The following is a 20,221-nucleotide window of genomic DNA, read 5'->3' as shown; positions in this document are numbered from 1 at the left end:
TACTCACTCCATGAAAGACGAAAGCAGAAATCTAGCCAACACAATTACTTGTGACAAATTAAAGAAAAATCAATTATTAATGATATAAACAATGGAAAGAGGGTTGTTACATAATCTGATATTTTGTAATGTCCTTATAGTTTTGAAAATTGGAAACCAAAATATAAGCATACCATATCTTTTCCAACAGCTGAGAGGTATTAACAATAAGACCTTTATTTAGCATGATTTAAGCTTTGAATATTTGACTATAATATGAGTATCAAAGACTTATGACTTATTGAGCGAACTAATAGAATTGCATTGCCTGAGTATTTTGTTAAGTCTACAAGAGGCTCTGAGTTGCTCGTTTCCTTGGTAAGTCGATCAATCTAGCAGTTGAGCCGTGGCACAGTCAATAAAAAAATTTGGCGCTAGTAGAGATCTAACAAGGCTTTCGAAGCAATTTTATCAACATCATTATGATTCCAATTCTGGTATGACGTTCACATTATCAGGGATGCTACAATTCCTTGGATATTATGGCCTAGTCTTTTTGGACTCTCACTCTATATTGGTCTCAAGATCGAGACAATTCTCATGAAGAGAAACCCTTTGCTTCTTCCGTTGTAGCCTAGAAATATTTCTGGTTGCTAGTTTGTCTTTAATATGAGAGTCAAAATTTCATTTTTGCTAACCCTCGGTGTGTTGACATGCAGGTTCCAAGGAGGAAATTTCACACTGGGGGTTAATTTCAAATAAATTGGATTTACCCTTGCATCTAATTTTTTGTTTTACCCCTACCCCCCCCCCCCCCCCCCCCCCCCCGTCCTAACCAACATGAATATTTTGTGCAATTTTTTTGCTTTAGCTAATACAAACAGTTTCGAGCTTCAAGGCCTTATCTTCTTCTGAGAGAAAAGGACTAGTCTCTTGACAACACTCTTGGTCGTCATAGTGCATGGCATCACACAAAGGTGAGTGTGGAGGGTTTTCAGGGATAGAGTTAGGGTCTAAGAACATTTGAGAGTTAACCTCCCAAAAAGGCATGTTTCTATCGAAATGGTTTCAGGTAAGAAAAGATCCCCAATTCTCTCTTAATTTAGCCAGTTGATGTTTAACTAGGATAGCGATAAAACTATGGTGAATGAGAGAACGCTTATCATTTTGGCGTTACTTCTAGTAACTAAAGGACATTTTGGCCAAACTCCTATGTGGAAAGAAAGGAAATTTTAACTTATAACCTAAAAACACCCTCAGCAGCCTCATGCGATAAAGGAAGACGAGACTGCAACATCCCTCGTAGGTCATATAATGGCCCAAAAATAAAACCATATTTTGCCACTTTGGTTTGAGATAGGTAATGGGCATACCTTTTATGTCATAAGTGTAATCCTTCTTTACCAGCAACCTCCTCCAGGAAATATCACTGAATTATGCAGAGTTAGTTGCTTTGGCTATAAAATCATCATCTACAGCAATTTCTATGTCTCCCACTTTGACCTTCTTGCCATTGAATGAAGAGGTGAATGCTTCAGCCACACCTAGACTATACCCTTGGAAGAGTTGTAGAAACCTGAACCAGCCAACATTACGAAAAATATCTCCACATTCTTCGTATACTGCAAGCATCTCAATATGAATGGCGTTGGTTCAGATAACTCGAGCCATTTCTAAACTCTCAAATTGTTTATAGTCAGGCTAGAAAGCCAAAAATAGAAGATGGTTATGTGACAAGGAGAAACCCTGGTTCATGACATTAACATAGTCAAATTAGAAAAGAATGATATTGTCGAATGTCCATTCAAACCCAAAACCCTAACATTGAATTCGCAAGTGGATAATCAAATACATAGTACGAAAGAATATCATGATGATAGGTATAGGGTGTGGATAATCATTATATTAACATAGGTGGAATGAATCAAGATGTTCATTCCTTGACACAGATTACCACAAACAATAACCCAAAATCACCATAACCTTGAAATCATTAAAGAGGCGGATCAATAAACTTCGAAAATAAATATATCCATACCATAATCAGAAGCATAGGTTTTTCATTTGATATTAAACCATGTTTAATGGTCAACAACATAATGTTAAAAATATATAATCCAAGTTCAATATATGCATCAAGCACAAGGTTTTCAGCATTTGAGAGTCGAGTTTATAAACCATGCATACATTGTTTAACCAAGGTTATAAAGACTAACCATAAATATAATTTCATGCATTTGATCTCAAAGGATTAACATTTAAACAGACTTTAAAATATAAAATCCCTAATATAGGTTGAGGTTGCTATAGAATGCAAATATTGTAATGGCCTTATTTTTCAAATATTAAAATGCAAAATAAAGTCATAGGCCTTTGGTAACTATTCTTTTTGTGAGACCAAAACCAAAGTTCTTTTCTCTTTGTGATAGTCCAGTGAAAGTGAACGCATCAATCACCAAGCATAGAAAAATATATAACTTTGAGAAGTAATCAAAGGTATATCATACAACTCTTTAGAAAAAATAAAATAAATTGTACATTATGTAGCCGAAGTAAATCAAAACGAAAACCAAAAAGTGAAAATCAAGAGGGGCCCATATCATTTGGTGGGAAATGAGAGGGAAGGTGGTTGGCCTACCAACAATTGGCGGCTTACTAGGTCGAACCAATTATCTTCTCCTGGAATATTTACAGTAGAATCAAAGTCACATATTATGTACTGAAACTTTATTTTCTCCTAGTTTTTTATGCAAGTCAACATAAATGTCCATTAATACTTTCATAACAAAAAAAAAAAAAAAAAACATTTTATAGATTTTAAAATAATTTACTAGGTATTTAGAAGGACCCAGAAATATAACCGATTGAAATGATGAACAATGATGAAGAAAATTGGCGTAATAATAATACTTCAATACCACAAGTAGAGCAACTGCTACCAACAGGTGTTCATAGCCTTGGCAGGGTTACCTTTTACTCCAAGATGTGCCAGTATCCCATCCATTAGAAACAAATTCAAAGTTAAAAATAGTAAATAAAATTATTATTATTATTAATCAAAATCCAATACCCTGGCTTGGTAACCAAATACTGGCAATTCCATTCACAGGAACTAATAGGGGTTAAGAAGTAGGCTCATGATGAGACCTCTTATCTTTCAACCATGTGACTAACGGCCATTACCCTGGGTTGGTAACTAACAATGGTAATGTCACCTCTACAAGGACTTATGATCATGATAGGTTCTCTCGTAATGAGACATCCTATTTTCCAAATAATAATTTTATATTTTTGAATCACACTCTGAAAAATATTATTAGAAACTTAACGAATGCGGAGGAAAATATGCTCCTTATGAGGTGGGATGGTATGAGCAGTTTGAGTCTCCAACTTTATATAGATGATGTTGTTAAAATATAACATGTTTACTATGAATTCCTCTTAACAGAAGTGAACTGAAAGGATTCCTGTATTTTTTTTTAAAGCAAAGCAAAGGATACCTTTGAACAGAAGAAATGCATATTAAGATCAAACTGAAAGAAACATTTAAGTAATTAACACATTAATCAATAATTTATTGATAAAGAAAAGATGTTAAATATGTTCGCAATCAGACTTACTGTGGAATGAAACATAAATTAACACACTAAAATAAAAAGAAAAAGGAAATCAAACTAAAAAATAAAGGAAATATGTACAAAAATCTCCAATCAAAGATAATGCAAAATTTCTCTTTAAAAGTTGGCCATTTACTGAGAGTGACTCAAGTTGACCTTCCAAATTTTGCATTTGAAATGTGTTGGGTCCAATATTTTCTATAATAATGAAAGGTCCCAACCATAACTTCTGGAACTTGGTCTGCTCTCCCTTGTCCTTGTGAGCCCTATCCCATTTTAGAACCAAATCACTAACTTCAAAATTCCTATTAGAAGAATACTTATCATCAAAGCAACGTTTGACAATCTGGTGATGTCAATCAAACTTGGTTTAAGCTTTTTGTCTCTATTCTTCCAATTTTGATGTCATAAATTTTGTTTTCCATGGTTGATGACTTAATTTCTTAAACAATTTGAGACAGTTGCAGAGAAGGAAGAGAAAGATGTGAGGAGGCATGATAGCTTCTCTACCATATACAAGAAAAAATGGTGACTTTCCAATGGCATCTTTTGGTGTGACCTTATCCAACGATAATGCATTGAATAATGAATATGCCAATTCTGTTTATCTTCTGAGACTGTTCTTTTAAGAATTTTTAGTAAATTTTTATTTTAAGGTTCAACAAGGTCATTTCTCTGTGGATAATAATTTACTAGATTTTTAAGGCTGAAAGCATGAAGATTGGTTACGCTTTTGGGCCAAATGTGGCGATGAAATTTCAAGTTTGTCTTCTTTTATCGAATTGCACCCCTCAAAATTCATATAATAATTATGGATTTTGATTCGGAGTAAAAAGATAACATGTGGATAATTATGTTATTGTCCTAATGATATTTTTTGCAAAAAAGAATTAGTGTCATATAATCTCTTAATTTTCCATTAAATGCAATATATGTCCTTACAAATTTTCGCAAAACTTAAGAGGTATGTGTGTTTTCATGTAGCATAACTTAGTCTAAAATGCATAATTTAAAATATATATATATATATATATATATATATATATATATAATGCATAATTTAAAATATATATATATATATATATATATATATATATATATATATATATATATATATATATATATATATATATATAGATGAGCATGATCTACACAGAGAGAACTAATTTTCATATTAAAAAATTATTTTTTTTATGAAAAAATATTTTTTTTATTATTTTTCAAAGTTGGCAAAGTAATATTTCAATTACGTTTTGGAGACGCATGTGTTCACATAAGATTTTTTTTCAACTTTTTAAATAAATTGAAAAATCAAGAGAACCATTTTGAAGACGACTTGTAAACAAAGATAGTGGTATTTTTTTTTAATTTATTGTGTATATTTTATGTTATTGATTTTTTATTCAACCCCTTTAACATTGCCCAAAAAAAAAATCAAGTGTTATTTTTAAAAGAAATTAGATGAAAAATATCATATGAATTCAAAAGTGTCAAATTCATACGCCATTAGATAGAGGATTCTTTCACGAATCCAACGTGATCAACCTCGCCACTTAAGGACAAATTCTGCCCTAAGTCTGATAGGGTACAAAATGAGGTTGCAGATAAATCTGTAGAAGAGGTGTCGAAACTGTAATTTTTAAAACTTCAAGAACTCGATCAAGTTCTTTAAACACTCGATCATTGCTGAAATTTAAAATAAAAATGCTCGATCGAGTGTTAAAGTAACCCTTGGTCGAGCAGCATATGTGGTTAACCAACAACTCGATCGAGCCATTAAAAGGCTAACTTGCCAGCGCCCTTACCAACTTTTATTAATGGTATTAACTCTTGATCGCGCCATTAAGTCAGGTTAGAAAAAGGATCGATCGAGAATTTTTTTAAACGCTTGATAAAATTATTTTTAAGCGCCTCAACAACTCAATCGAGCACTTAAAAATTGCTTGATCAAGCACTTAAAAATGCTTGATCAAGCATCTGTTTTTCAGCAAAATGTGCCCTCATTTCGTCAAAAAGCGTAACCCAACTCCATGCTTTGACCTTCAATATTTATTCCTTTTTCTATAGCATATGCACCCAATTCATGAGATGAAAATTATAATGCATTATCAAAGACAAGAGATTTAGGAACACCAAAACATGTGATGATGTGAAATTCAAAGAAATTAACAACTTGATTTGTGTTACTATACGCAAAGGTGTTTCCTCAATCCATCTTCTAAAATAATTTGTAGTTATAATATATTTATTTTGTTTGGTTGAGGAAGGATTTACACGTCCAATTATGTCCAAGCCCCATTGTTGAAATGGAGCTTCAACAAAAACAGGTTATAAGGGAAAAGTAAGTTTCTTTAGCCTACCAAGACTTTTTGGCATGTTTCACATTTCCTTACAAGGCTATGGGCATCTCTAAATAAAGTTGGTTAATAATATATTTCCCTTAACACCTTGTGAGCAGTGGTAACATAGCGAAAGTGACCGCTAGCAAGGCCAAAATGGAGTTCATGGAGTATTTTTGTGGCATCTCCCTGCTCTAGACAATGAAGTAGCACCCCATCATAATGCTCTCTCAAAATTAAATTATTTATGAGTTGATAAGAAGTTGATTTTAATATTAATTCCCTTCTCTGAGTTGAATTGAGATGAGAGAGAGTTAAACCATTTTTCAAATAAAATCTAATGTTTGAATACCATGAATTAGAATCATAAGCTTGACATGAGATTTAATTTTTTATAAGATACTTCATTGTTAAGAGAGGGATCATCAGGAAAAGTGGAGTGATCAACAGGAGAAGAAACAGACTCAACGGCTAACTTGCAAATACCGTGACCTTTGATCATTTGTTCTGGTGTAATTTCAATGTCAAATTCTTGCAAGGTTTTCATCCAATGAGCCCTTTTCTTGTCAAGTTCCTTTTGGATAAATAGGTTTCTAACTGCTGAGTATGGGAATATCACTTTTATTTTAGATTTAAGCAGATAGAAATGAAAATGTTTAACCACATTATATACTACAAATGCTTGTTTTTCCACTGGTGCATAATTTAATTATGCTCCCTTGAAAGTGGAGTTGATAAAAGCAACAGGGATTTCTATGTTTAAATCAGTTTTTTTGTGTAAGCAAAACAACATAGGTTGAATCTAAAGCAAAAGTATACAAAAGAAACTCTTTAGAGAAAACAGTACTGATGAAGGTAGGTGTCTCTGCAATAACATGTTTAATAGTGTTGAAAGCTTGTTTTTGTGGCTCTCCCCACCTAAAAACATTAGTATTTTCAACTAAGTCTTGAAGGTGTTTTAAATTTATGAAAAGCTAGGGATAAAGCATTTTATAAAAATTCCTTGTAGATCAAACTACTTATGTAATATGCTAAAACAAAATACTTGAATCTACTCTACTTATCAACGGAAACAATTAATCAATCGAGAAATCACAACATAAAAATGAGACAAGATTTAATCACATATGCTCAGAGATTTATCTAAGGGGAAAGAAACTGCTCAAAATGTCTTCCTATTTGTATTACATTAGTCAAAATATAGAGAAGAAATATAATGCTTGTTCAAGCCTGAACAATCTGTGCACAAGTATTAATGATATAAACAATGGAAAGAGGGTTGTTACATAATCTGATATTTTGTAATGCCGTTATAGTTTCGAAAATTGGGAACCAAAATATAAGCATACCATATCTTTTCCAACAGCTGAGAGGTATTAACAATAAGACCTTTATTTAGCATGATTTAAGCTTTGAATATTTGACTATAATATGAGTATCAGAGACTTATGACTTATTGAGCAAACTAGTAGAATTGCATTGCCTGAGTATTTTGTTAAGTCTACAAGAGGCTCTGAGTTGCTCGTTTCCTTGGTAAGCCGATCAATCTAGCGGTTGAGTTATGGCACAGTGGATAAAAAAATTTGGCGCTAGTAGAGATCTAGCAAGGCTTCTGAAGAATTTTATCAACATCATTATGATTCCAATTCTGGTATGACATTCACATTATGAGGGATGCTACAATTCCTTGGAGATTATGGCCTAGTCTTTTTAGACTCTCACTCTATATTGGTCTCAAGATCGAGACAATTCTCATCAAGAGAAACCCTTTGTTTCTTCCGTTGTAGCCTAGAAATATTTCAAGTTGTTAGTTTGTCTTTAATATGAGAGTCAAAATTTCATTTTTGCTGACCCTCGGTGTGTTGACATGCAGGTTCCAAGGATGAAATTTCACACTGGGGGTTAATTTCAAATAAATTGGATTTACCCTTGCATCTGATTTTTTGTTTTACCCCCACCCCCCCTTCCCCGTCCTAACCAACAGGAATATTTTGTGCAATTTTTTTGCTTCAGCGAATACAAACAGTTTCGAGCTTCAAGGCCTTATCTTCTTCTGAGAGAAAAGGACTAGTCTCTTGACAAAACTCTTGGTCGTCATAGTGCATGGCATCACACAAAGGTGAGTGTGGAGGGTTTTCACGGATAGAGTTAGGCTCTAAGAAAATTTGAGAGTTAACCTCCCAAAAAGGCATGTTTCTATCGAAATGGATTTAGGTAAGATATCCCCAATTGTCTCTGAATTTAACGAGTTGATGTTTAACTAGGATAGCGATAAAACTATGGTGAATGAGGGAGCACTTATCATTTTTGCGTTACTTCCAATAACTAAAGGACATTTTGGCCAAACTCCTATGTAGAAAGAAAGGAAATTTTAACTTATAACCTTAAAACACCCTTAGCAACCTTATGCGATAAAGGAAGACGAGACTGCAACATCCCTCGTAGATCATATAATGGCGCAAAAATAAAACCATATTTTTCCACTTTGGTTTGAGATAGGTAATGGGCATACCTTTTATGTCATAAGTGTAATCCTTCTTTACCAGCAACCTCCTCCAGGAAATATCACTGAATTATGCGGAGGTTAGTTGCTTCCGCTATAAAATCATCATCTACAACAATTTCTATGTCTCCCACTTTGACCTTCTTGCCATTGAATGAAGAGGTGAATGTTTTAGCCACACCTAGACTATAACCTTGGAAGAGTTGCAGAAACCTGAACCAGCCAACATTACGAAAAATATCTCTGCATTCTTCATATACTGCAAGAATCTCAGTACGAATGGCGTTGGTTCAGATAACTCGAGCCATTTCTAAACTCTCAAATTGTTTATATTCGAGTTAGAAAGCCAAAAATAGAATATGGTTATGTGACAAGGAGAAACCCTCGAAACCCTGGTTCATGACATTAGCATAGTCAAATTAGAAAAGAATGATATTGTCGAATGTCCATTCGATCCCAAAACCCTAACATTGAATTCGCAAGTGGATAATCAAATACATAGTATGAAAGAATAATTTTGATGTATACTTTTCTGAAAGCAATGCACCTTCCTAGTCGGTTCGAGTAGACCTACCTAGGATTTTCTTTGTAAGCGCACTGAAGCTTCTCGTACCCTGTGTTCAATCCGTCCTTTAAGAGCCTGTCTTTCCTGTGTTTCCTCAAACTCAATATTCTTATTTCTATATTGACGCCAAGCATTAGAAGTGGTAACGCTCTGAGCATTACAGTCCTAATTGGGGCTTTTCCAGTGATTTTTGGTCAAAATTTTGCATTGGGGACCGAGCAGAAAAATCTAGCGATGTCAGCCAAGGGATGTGTGACTCACAAGGATTGCGGCTGCCATGGCCACTGGTGGGAAGAGATGCCTTTCAGGAGATTCCTGCAGTCTCTATTGATGTTGCTCTTCATCGTGCCATTTGTGATCCTCATCATCTTCTTAGCGTTGCATCCGCACAAGCCAGGGTTCTACCTGCAGAACGCTACGGTCAGCGTGCTGAATGTGAGCGACATATTGCTCACTTCCAGCCTGCAGTTCACCGTGGTGTCACGCAACCCGAATGACAGGATTGGTGTCATCTACGATAGCTTGAGCACCTACGCCTTGTATCTGGATCAGCAGATCACGGCCAAGTTCTCGTTGCCCCCTTTCTACCAGTACCCCAAGGATATCAGCGTCTTGGCTCCCATTTTATATGGGAATTCCGTTCCCTTGGCTCCCCTCGTCTTTGAGCTGCTGAATTACGAGAGCCTGAAAGGTTCGTTAAGATTGAGTTTGAGAATGAACGGAAGGGTCCGCTGGAAGGTGGGCAGCTGGAGATCTGGGCATTATCATTTGTATGTCAATTTCAAAGCCATCGTGCGGCTGAGCAATAAAGTTATTGGAGGCCAAGTTCCTCTACAACCCATCACCACATGCCATGTGGAGGTCTAGGTTTCAGTTAGGAGATTTTGTAATCTATGAGAGTTCCATGGTAATTTAATTGCCTGGTATTCAGTCAGTCTGCTTCTGGTTTTATTTGAATAATTCCTTCCCCATTCGCCTAACTTGTTGTTTGTGTGAGGCTCTAGATCTGGTGCGCGGGAATGTTGTCCTGATACTGAGCCCCTAAAATCGGTAAATAAATTCATAAATCCGAGTATTCTAGTCCCACATTGCGATGGGAGAGATTTTCTATGTATAAGTTTTCCTCTAAGACATGTCGTTTTCCCTGTTGTTTGTGTGAGGCTCTGTGTCATGCCCCTACACTGGCGGTACTCTTCCAACCACACTATAGCGAGGTGCGGCACTACCAACCGTTTTCTTTTCACCAATACTTACGATTGTCGACTACGCTTAACATTCCATACTTAGTTTATTTTTCATTACCAAGTATTATCTTTATCCTTTATACAATAAAAGCCCATAACATTCACATAAACAACATTATACAATAGAAATGCACAACAATATAAAGGGAGGGGCAACTCCCTACAATATGAGTCTGCCTGAATCAATATATAATCTTTTTTTATAAGTACAAGTTAAATCTTGGGAAACCCCAAATTTACACTTAGCCAAATTTCCAACTTCTGCAAACTCGGTTGCCCAACTCGTCGGCACCTCCGCACGATCGCTGCACAACTCACCAACCCTTCATTCGCCTCATCGCACAATCGTGTTGTATTCCCAACTTAGGCATGCCTTGTCGTAACCAAGTTGCCACACACAGGCGCCTCCACACGAGTCACACCTCCGTTCACAACCTCAACACTTCACCATTTCCATCGTTTTGTCGTGCACGGTGCACCCTCGCCCGGCCGCACGTCCACCCAAACTCGTTCACCCAAACAACTTCACCCAAGTCGCCACACGACTTCACTCAGGTCGCCACACGACTTCACCCGGTTCGCCCAAACGACCTCACCCGAGTCGCCACACGACTTCACCCGGCTTGCCCGAACGACTTCACCTATGTTGCTCGATGACCTCACCTGGCTCGCCCGAACGACCTCAACCAGTTCGCCCGAACGACCTCGCCCGAGTTTCCTACCCGACGACCTCGCCCGAGTTCTGCCTAAACGACCTCGCCCGAGTCCTGCCTGAACGACCTCGCCCGAGTCCTGCCTGAACGACCTCACCTGAGTCTTGCCTGAACGACCTTGCTCGAGTTCTGCCCAACGACCTCGCCTAAGTTTCCTGCATGAGTTTTTCGCCCGAGTTTTCTGCACGAGTTTCCTGCATGAGTTTTCTGCATGAGTTTTTTGCCCGAGTTTTCTGCACGAGTTTTTCACCCAAGTTTCTCACCCGAGTTTTTGACCCGAGTTTTCTGAACGAGTTTTCCACCCGAGTTCCGCCCGTCGTGCGGCCTCATCCACGCATCGTATAACTCCTTGTTCGAACTCGTGTTGATCGAATGATGCTCATTTGCCTCCAAACGCCCTTCAATATATACGGGCAGGTGACGAGTTATGTCACCCGGCCAACCCACGCCCAACGCCTAGCTGACTCGTTCATAATGCGAACGCTCGCCCTTGAGGTGGGTCGGCCCGCCCAACTCATGGGACCACCCCCTCATCGCTCGCCCAACACCTTATAAACTCGTCCAAGGTTCATTTCATTTCACATTTTGCATGAGCTCCTCACACACACTTCGCGCGGTGGAGTCGCCCGGACTGCAGGTCCATACATCCTCCCCCACTTGAAGTCATTGTCGTCCTCAACAATATCTCATCCCGGCAACCACCTGTCACCAAGATCACCATACCAAGGTATACACCCCATTGTTATGTCATATATCGGAAATCATCTCAATCCATGACCATCAACCACCCTGTCACAATCTCCAAATGCTGCTCCCCATCATGGAAGGCTGGCCTCTCCATCTCAAGCTACATGCTTCTTGCAACATATCGTGTCGACCTCATCATGTGTCGTCCTCGTGTGAACTGCTACCATGATACTCCAATAAATGCTAACACATCTCTATACACTGGATCCCCTCATGTTTGAACTAGTCGGGTGATCAGTCCAATTGTCTGCTCAAACCATGAGAATGCACATCCTCATGCCACCATAAGTCGTTTCTCATAACATCCTGTCACATCCTTAACTCGATCAAGAATCCATCTCCATATAAGTATAAGTCATGCTCAGGTCCATGAAGTAATCTCCATCTCATCTGCAACACGTTGTCCATGATGTTTTCTGTCCAACATCATCATCCATCTGCAAAACATCCATCTCCTCAAAGTGAAGAGATCATCTCATCAAACTCCAACTCTCGATGTGTCACATCCAAGTCCATGAAGCAACCTCCATCATATCTGCAATGTGCCATCCCTCAAGTCTGTCACAGCAACAAGTATACACCTGTCTCGTCTCCCATGTGTTGCCCATGATCATAGATCAATTAGCTCCCATGTGTCAAAGTGGTTAAGTCTCGGCTCAACCCATGCCCAGTGTTGCCACCAAGGCATCATCATCATTGTAACTCATCAAGTCACAACCTCATGTCATCATGAGCTCCATGAGTCATCTCCAACCAGCACTAGCAAGCATACAAGTCTTAGCCCAGAGGTCTCTGCAAGATGCCTCAGCTCTCCATGTAGTAGGAATGCTCCATAGTCTACTCACAACTCCATCCAAATCCATGGCCTTGTTGTACAAGAGTGCACAACCTCTCCATCAACTCATAAATAAACATCTCCATGTCACACCAGCAAATCTACTTGCACAACATCCCTGCCTTGGCACTCCTCATTGGATGCCCATAAGTGACACCTCTACAAGTGCTCCTGCATAATGTCCCTGCATAGACTGCCATGCTCCATATCTCCGACCTGATGTCAATGACTAAGTTGCCTATGTTGTCCAACTAAGAAGACCCATCACAACAATCGGTCATCCCCATCCAAGTCTGCAATCTTCAGTCTAGTGAACTCAATCACCCAATCATATCATCATCACATCATGAGTCTCTTCCATCATAGCTCCCCCACTGAAGGTTCCACCAAGACTTGCTCTTGGTCTCGGCCATGAGAAGTCCACCCAAGCATCATCATACCCAAATGTGTGCGCTTCAATCTGTCCATGAGTCATGTTAGGCACTTAGCCAGTTCTCCATGTGGCTAAAGCATGACCCAATCCTTCATAATGATCATCATGTTCCTCCCTTGTCACGGGCCTTTTTACCTTCTACCATAAGGTCACAAACAACCCCAAAAAGTCTTGCAACAGTCAACAATCCTTGCTTCTCCATACAAGGTCTCATCATAGACATCCATGGTAAGATGCCCCCTTGCATCGACAAACTGGTGTTGCTCTTCCCTGCATACGGTCCATTTACCAAATGTTCAAATGAAACACAAGTATCAATAGTACTTACATCATCATCATGAGGCTCCTCCATGTGAGTAACCCCATCTGTCCTGTTAGCTCTGCTATAAACTTCAGCGTTTAGAGGTCAAATTCAAGTCTGGTGGTGGGTTTATGCCAAAAAGAAAGCTTGCAGCAGTGTTTTCTACCTTCTCCTCCTTCAATTTCCTCATACTCTCCCAGCCCCGCCATTTTTGTTTTTCTCCTGAAACCTCTCTGTTCTCCGTTTAAACACTCTATTTCACCTCCATTTTACCTTTGGAAACCCTGTTTAATCCCGTATTTCCTCTGAGTCCCGAGCGCTAAGCTTTATCCACCATATGATCTGACCATATAACCTTGGCGCTTTCGTCCCCCATTGTAGCCGCTGATCTACCGCATCCAAATCTAACGATATCCATTGTTTTTCTCGCACGTTAAACCTCATGCACTTTCATTGCCATCCAACGATAGTCGCAGGCCCCACTCGCGCGACCTGCCCACTCATTAACGCGCGGGGAAAGCGGTTTCCCGCCTGTCGCAAAGGCCACGCGTCGCCGTTCTATTGCATCGCGCGAGTTTATATGGAAACCACCACATTTCCGTGGATGGTGCGGGGAATACCACCCTCCCTCGCTCGTTAAACCCCGTGCTCTTTCGCCTCCCGATCATCGTCGGATCTGCTCGAATCACGATCCGATGGCCCACACCTGTTTGACCCACTTCTGCCCAATTTTTCCCTCCGATATATCCCCGCCGTCGATCCACGTCATCCAACGGTTGAGCTTCGTTCCTCTGTTCAGTCTACTTCCACCATGATGTCCGTGTCCATAGCCTGTCCAGTGTACCCAAAGGAGGAGGGAGGCCATGATCCAGTACTCTGCGCATTAAATTCTCAACAACCGCGTTCAACAAGCAGCATGGTCGAGGAAGAAAAGTACAAGAAAGAGTAGTTAAAGGCATTAATCAGTCATGGAGCCTTATACACATTACACTCCATCTACTCATAGAAGGACGACCGAGCAGCAGAAAGGTCGATTTGTTCATTAAAGCAGCAGATTGTAGTAGAGATCCATATCAAACAGTTAATGTGGGTGGTGGTCCATTATGACCCCTCCTCGTATAGCATAGCAGAGTGTTTTTGCAATCAAACTCTATATATACCGAGAAAACATATGTAATGAGGGTTGATGGATATTGTTTTGATGTAAAGTTCAACTTCTGGAGACTGTAACTACTGTGATACCTGTAGCATCTGGTCTTCATTTTCAGCTAAAACAAGCTTCTTTTGCTGTTAATTGCTCACTTTCCACTTCTTCTTTGTTCCAGGCTATGCCTGTTATGCATTTTATTGTGCTTTTGATGTTTAGCATTAGAGGGGCTGTCATCCCACCTCTGTGTTAGAATCTAGCAAGTAGTTTCTGTTGTTTTAATGCCAAAGAGCTATCATCTTGTCTGTGCATTAGGAAATAGATTGGCAGACCTCTTTTACTGGTTGCAGTTGGCCATCACATGGTCTTATGCATCTGCTGGTGTGATCAGTATTCTCCACGTTCACTTATTCCTAAAACTGTGAGTAATTGGTGGTCTAAAGACTTGTAGTTTGGGGGTGTTCACCCATGTCTGGGGTTAAGCATAGTAGAAGTGGTTATCTGGCTTGAATATGCATCATTCCTTCCATTCATCCACCTATTTCTGACATTTTTGTTGAGTTTGTAATGTTCCTGAGCATCTCTAAGATATAACCTAGGAGAGTTTCTTGGGGTGATAACACGTCCATGTCTGCAAATTGCACGATCCTGGTCCAACTTGATCAATCTCAAGTTCATCCTCCATCGTTGTCACATCTGCAACATCTTCAATGTTATGCTCTTAACCTGCAAAATGATACCCAAATACAGAATATGCGAAGAAAAGATACCCAGAACACAGAATAGCAATGATTTTATTATTCAGAGAGTAATGTTCACTTGCCTCTTTGAGGGGGCAACCTCCAATAGAGCAGAGCTCGACTACAAAATAAGACACGATGCTCCTCGCAAGGAGTCTCTATCCTTTATATATGACTCATACATGCAATACCACGGGCCAATACCGTGGGTTTTATTAATACCATCTATCTAATACTACGGTCCATTTGCAACTAACTGTGGTTCCGTCATTAATTGCGGATTAACCACTTACAATTATTAATATGGGCTTTATTGACTCTTGACTATGACGTGATCCCATTACATAAATAAGGGGGTTAGGGTGGGACCCTAACATTCAATCATCACAGCTTCTTCTTTCTTATCATCGCATTCTGCAGCTTTCTCCTTATGAGCCAAAGCTATGGAATGCTTCTTCTCAAGAGTTAGCCATTTCCACTTCTCTCGAATCAAGTCCTGCCTCATCTCCAATTCCTTGATTTCTGCATCAAAAAAGTCCACTTCCTTTGCAAGTCGATAGGCTTCGTCCCTATTCCCGTCAGAAATCCCTTCCTTGACTAAAGCACGAAGAGCATCCTTTGCTTTGAACAAGCCTTTGCCCCATTTTGCAAATCTTTTTTCAACCTTCCTTGATTCTTCAAGTAGACTTCCTTCAAATTCCTTGAAGGTTGCAAAACCCATTTCCTACAAGATAGACATCATTCTTGACTCTTCACCATTCACCAGGTTCCCCCTGCAAAACTGAACCAGCTCTTGATTCCACCTGTCACCTGTAAAACTTGAACTCCCTTTCAAGTCTTCGGCCTTTGTAGAATCATCTTCCTTCATCTGCACTTCACCAGAATCAGCTCTGATACCACCTATCACGCCCCTACACTGGCGGTACTCTTCCAACCGCACTATAGCGAGGTGCGGCACTACCAACCATTTTCTTTTCACTAATACTTACGATTGTAGACTATGCCTAACATTCCATACTTAGTTTATTTTTCATTACCAAGTATTATCTTTATCCTTTATACAGTAAAATCCCATAACATTCACATAAACAACATTATACAATAGAAATGCACAACAGTATAAAGGGAGGGGAAACTCCCTACAATATGAGTCTGCATGAATCAATATATAATCTTCTTTTATAAGTACAAGTTAAATCTTGGGAAACCTCAAATTTACACTTAGCCAAATTTCCAACTTTGGCAAACTTGGTTGCTCAACTCGTCGGCACCTCCACACGGTCACCGCATGACTCACCAACCCTTCGTTTGCCTCGTCGCCAATTGTGTTGTTTTCCCAACTTAGGCGCGCCTTGTCGTAACCAAGTCGCCACACATGGGCGCCTCCGCACGAGTCACACCTTCGTTCACAACCTCAACACTTCACCGTTGCCATTGTTTCGTCGTGCACGGCGCGCCCTCACTCGGCCGCCCGTCCGCACATCCACCCAAACTCGTTCACCCGAACAACTTCACCCGAGTCGCCACATGACTTCACCCGGGTTGCCACACGACTTCACCCGGTTCGCCCGAACGACCTCACTTGGGTCGCCACATGACTTCACCCGGCTTGCCCGAACGACTTCACTCGTGTTGCCCAACGACCTCACCCGACTCGCCCGAACGACCTCACCTGAGTTTCCTGCCTGACGACCTCGCCTGAGTCCTGCCTGAACGACCTCGCTCGAGTCCTTCCTGAACGACCTCGCCCGAGTCCTGCTTGAATGACCTCGCCCGAGTTCTGCCCGACGACCTCGCCCGAGTTTTCTACACAAGTTTCTTGCACGAGTTTTTCGCCCGAGTTTTCTGCACTAGTTTCCTGCATGAGTTTTTCTGCACGAGTTTTTTGCCCGAGTTTTCTGCACGAGTTTTTCACCTGAGTTTCTCACCCAAGTTTTTCACCCGACTTTTCTGAACGAGTTTTCCACCCGAGTTCCGTCCATCATGCAGGCTCATCCACGCACCGCAAAACTCCTTGTTCGAACTCGTGTTGATCGAATGATGCTCGTTTGCCTCCAAACGCCCTTCAATATATATGGGCAGGTGGCGGGTTATGTCACCCGACCAACCCATGCCCAACGCCCAGCCGACTCGTTCATAATGCGAACTCTCGCCCATGAGGTGGGTCGGCTCGCCCAACTCATGGGACCGCCCCCTCATCGCTCACCCAATGCCTTATAAACTCATCCAAGGTTCATTTCGTTTCACATTTCGCACGAGCTCCTCGCACGCACTTCGCACGGTGGAGTCGCCTGGATCGCAGGTCCATACACTATGGGTTTGGTGCACAGGAATGTTTTCCTAACACTAAGCCCCTCAAATCGGAAAATAAATTCATAAACCTGAGTATTTTAGTCCCACATTATGATGGGAGAGCCCTTTTTCTGTATAATTTTTCCTCTAAGACATGCCCTTATGTTAGGGATGGCATTTTTAATAATAGCATTTATTATTGTGGGCAAGTTATGCTATGGATTCATAATTGATATATAAATATGTGGGGTAGCATATGTTTATCGCTATTTGTTTATATTGTTTATTTTGCATGTTTATGGATCTATAGGTAAGTAAATATAAATTGATAGCATAACAAATAAAGCTAGTTTGTGCCGTGTTCATGATATGAATGTTATTTTACTGATCATTATTTATAGATCAATAGCATAGCAAATTATATTATTTTACAAATGTTATTTTACTAATCATGATTTAAATTGCTATTATGTGAATGTTGTTTCACTGATCATGATTTAAATTGCTATTAATGTGGTTGTTGAACTTTATTATAAACCAAGGACAGTTATAATTAAAGGTTATTAATGGTTAGAGGTAATGTAGTTGATTCAACTTTATAATAATCCAAAGACAGTTATAATTAAAAGTTATTAATGGGTAGAGATATATGGGATTTGACGTTTCGTATAGATAATGTTGCATTACAAAACATTAATAACATTAAAAATATTGTTACTTCTAAGTTCAAAGAAAAAATGTGATTACTTCTAAGTTCAAAGAAAAAATGTGGTGTGAGAAAGAAAAGTTATTAATGTGTAGAGATATATGGAATTTGACGTTCCATATAGAGAATGTTGCATTACAAAACATTAATAACATTAAAAATATTGTTACTTCTAAGTTCAAAAAAAGAACGTGGTGTGAGAAAGAAAAGTTATTAATGGGTAGAGATATATGGAATTTGGCGTTCCATATAGAGAATGTTGCATTACAAAACATTATTAACAATAAAAATAATGTTACTTCTAAGTTCAAAGAAAAAATATGTTGTGAGAAAGATTTAACAGCTAAAAGAAAATTAAGATATTATAAGGAGGTCATCAACTCCACCCTAGAAGATCAAAAGTATCTCTGTTTTAACTAGCTCAAAGAAGAAAATTAATATAGCCAAGATTAGAACAAATTCTCATGAGCTCCATAGTGAAACAGGTCGTTGGGCAATTCCCAAAACACCATGGATGGAAAGGATCTGCCATCTCTATAACAATATGAACATCGAGGATGAAAATCACTTCCTCTTAGAGTACCCCGAGTACAACCACATTAGATCTCAGTTTCATAATCTTTGTTGCAACACTGACCTTCCTAGCCTTTTACGATGTCAAAATTATAGTGAGCTCTAGAAGCTTCTCTCCAAACTTTTTGAATATAGGAATAAAATCTTAAATCAGACTAAATAATTCGTTTCTTTAGGTCGATAGACCAAAATTTGACCTTAATAAACATTAACCATCATCATTATAGAGTTTTAAATTTTATAAAGTAAAAATATTTATAAAAAAAAAATTAACGTTTAAATATTAAATTTGCTGGTTATAAATTCTGATTAAACCTTTAGACACATACCAAGTTCATCACCATTCTTTGGCTGACCGGTTGCAAATGAGATTCTTATAAATAACAATAAAAACAAGGGAAGCTGCGAGGCAGCAAGTCCCTGCATCAAGTTAAAACTAGTGATTCAATATCAATTCCGGCTGAGTACACGTAAGACAAAAAGAAGATCATTCTCACTGGTTTCGGCACATTAAAATACTTGTATAATTTGAAATGACGAGAACACCATCTGATGGGATGCAAAACCTTGAAAATAAGCATTTCTTATGAGAGACTGTAACATGTGAAGAATACAAGACAAGCACGAATGCTAACAATTAAGACATTATGCCTATGAAGCAGACTGATACTCTTTTCAGAAAGTTTTCATATATATAGGAAAAACGAAACTGGAATACTGGCATCAATGATACATTTATCAGTCCTGAGTTTAGATTCTTTAGATTCAAGGAGCGTTGTTATTTCCAATCAGGGCAGTCTGCAGTGCCTCTCCTTTGTCAGCTTGATATGCTAGTTTTGTAATCATCGGCATCCCAACAGAGATGATAAAAGCATAAAAAATGAGAGTTTCAGCACCATGGTAGATCCAAATGCATATTTGAAGCATCCGTCGTAGACCTGTAACAGACAAGGAAGCGGGGAATTAAGACAACGCGTAAAATAATGCAAAAATAGGCGTGAGATTCAGAATTTTGACTATCTCTCCACAAAGATGTGAGCTGTAACTCAAACATACTCCATAATCATGCCAAGTACTTGTTGTAGAATCATATGCTCCTCGTTCGAGATGTTATTGTTTTCTTGGTTTCTTTTTTCTTTGTGTTTCTACTTTTACGATGTCGATAATCAGAAGAGTCATGAGAACAAGTGCTAAGAGAAACAATGCCGCCAGTTGAGTAAGTTGGCTTATGCTAATGGATTCCATGTAATGTGAAGCAGAGAGATGTATGTCAATATCTAGGTGCAGAAGGTGGTTTTCTTTTGTAAGCGAGAAATTAGGCATTGCTTTTGCCAATTTATAAAAGAGTTCAATGTGTTTGCAAGCTGGTTTTAAGTGTGAATGGAACTGGGTTTTGAGAATATTTTACTGTACAACCAAATAAGGAAAGCCATGCAAGATCGCAAGAGTTGAATGCGGGATAAATTCCTGACACGTGCAGAAGTAAG

At 39.0% G+C, this 20,221-nt stretch overlaps 1 pseudogene across 1 annotated transcript; it reads left to right on the top strand.

The window, feature by feature from the left end:
• Window positions 1–9,237: 9,237 nt before the first annotated feature.
• On the top strand, window positions 9,238–9,870 carry LOC149218921 (NDR1/HIN1-like protein 1 pseudogene; annotated as a pseudogene). The gene has a single exon (XR_016248666.1). The product of XR_016248666.1 is annotated as an NDR1/HIN1-like protein 1 pseudogene (transcript).
• The last annotated feature ends 10,351 nt before the right edge of the window (window positions 9,871–20,221 follow it).

Source organism: Pinus tabuliformis, chromosome Q (assembly GCF_031772625.1).
Source record: "Pinus tabuliformis cultivar Carrire ecotype Pingquan chromosome Q, CPIR1, whole genome shotgun sequence".
NCBI lineage: Eukaryota > Viridiplantae > Streptophyta > Pinopsida > Pinales > Pinaceae > Pinus > Pinus tabuliformis.
This window is presented reverse-complemented; position numbering and strand designations above follow the sequence as displayed.